Raw genomic sequence first — 1,119 nt, 5'->3', positions numbered from 1 at the left:
CCTTGGCCACTTGAGCCACAGGCGCCGAGCCTAGGACTTAGTTTTCAAAGAGGAATGCTGTCAGCAGAGGACCCAGCACTAGTCCCATCAAATCGGAAGCTGAGACTATCATCAACAGGCAAAGATGACAGTTGCTGGCTAGGTGTAGTGGCTCACACCTGTAATCCTAGCACTCTGGGAGGCTGAGGTAGGAGGATTGTTTGAGGTCAGGAGTTTGAGACCAGCCTGATCAGGAGAGAGACCCCATTTTTACTAAAAATAGAAAAATTAGTGCTTGCTTCCACAGCACATATACTAAAATTGGAATAAGAGAAGATTAGCATGGGCCCTGCACAAGGATGATATGCAAATTCATGAAGCATTCCATATTTAAAAAAAAAAAATAGAAAAATTAGCCAGGCATCATGGTGGGCACCTGTATTTCCAGCTACTTGGGAGGCTGAGACAAGAGGATTGCTTGAGCCCAAGAGTTTGAGGTTGTTGTGAGGTAGGCCATGGCATTCTAGCCTGGGCAACAGAGGGAGATTCTGTTCTTTTCCCCTGCCCTCCCCCCCCAAAAAAAAAGAAAGAAGGAAGGAAATTGCTGGGGAAATTGACCTGATTATTAAAGGAAAATTGCGTGGCTGGTACATTCTGCAAGTAGTGAGGATCATGTCTAGTACCTCAAGGATTGTCTGGGATATCGCATTACTTCTGTGTCCAATATAAAAGAACTCAATAAAATCTGCACTATTATAGACTCAGATCCTTCAGTATGAATGTTGTAGTCACCCAGTCAAAGAATCCCAATCAGTCAAGATGCTAGATAAGAAAAAATAAGCAGGTGGTGCCTGTGGCTCAAAGGAGTAGGATGCCAGCCTCATATGCCAGAGGCGGCAGGTTCAAACCCAGCCCTGGCCAAAAACTGAAAAAAAAAAGAAAGAAAAGAAAAAATAAGCAAATGAGGATATTAAAAAAAAAAAAAAGTGCTGGATAAGGACAAGGAGATCATGGAATGGGTGGTAGAAGAAAGAAGTGATAAATATCATTTTTGACCTTGTAATTAGTGATAGAAATAAGGGTCATAGCAGTTATATACACATGCACACAACACATATGAAATATAGATTATATATGCCA

The 1,119-nt window shown here is 41.9% G+C and overlaps 1 non-coding gene across 1 annotated transcript; it reads left to right on the top strand.

The window, feature by feature from the left end:
* Window positions 1–270: 270 nt before the first annotated feature.
* On the top strand, window positions 271–373 carry LOC111725466. The gene has a single exon (XR_002773527.1). It is a non-coding gene; the product is annotated as a U6 spliceosomal RNA (small nuclear RNA).
* Window positions 374–1,119: the final 746 nt, after the last annotated feature.

This window comes from Otolemur garnettii, unplaced genomic scaffold (assembly GCF_000181295.1).
Source record: "Otolemur garnettii isolate 467f Iridium unplaced genomic scaffold, OtoGar3 scaffold00041, whole genome shotgun sequence".
Lineage (NCBI taxonomy): Eukaryota > Metazoa > Chordata > Mammalia > Primates > Galagidae > Otolemur > Otolemur garnettii.
The sequence above is the reverse complement of the archived record's forward strand: the minus strand, read 5'-3'. Positions and strand labels throughout refer to the sequence as shown.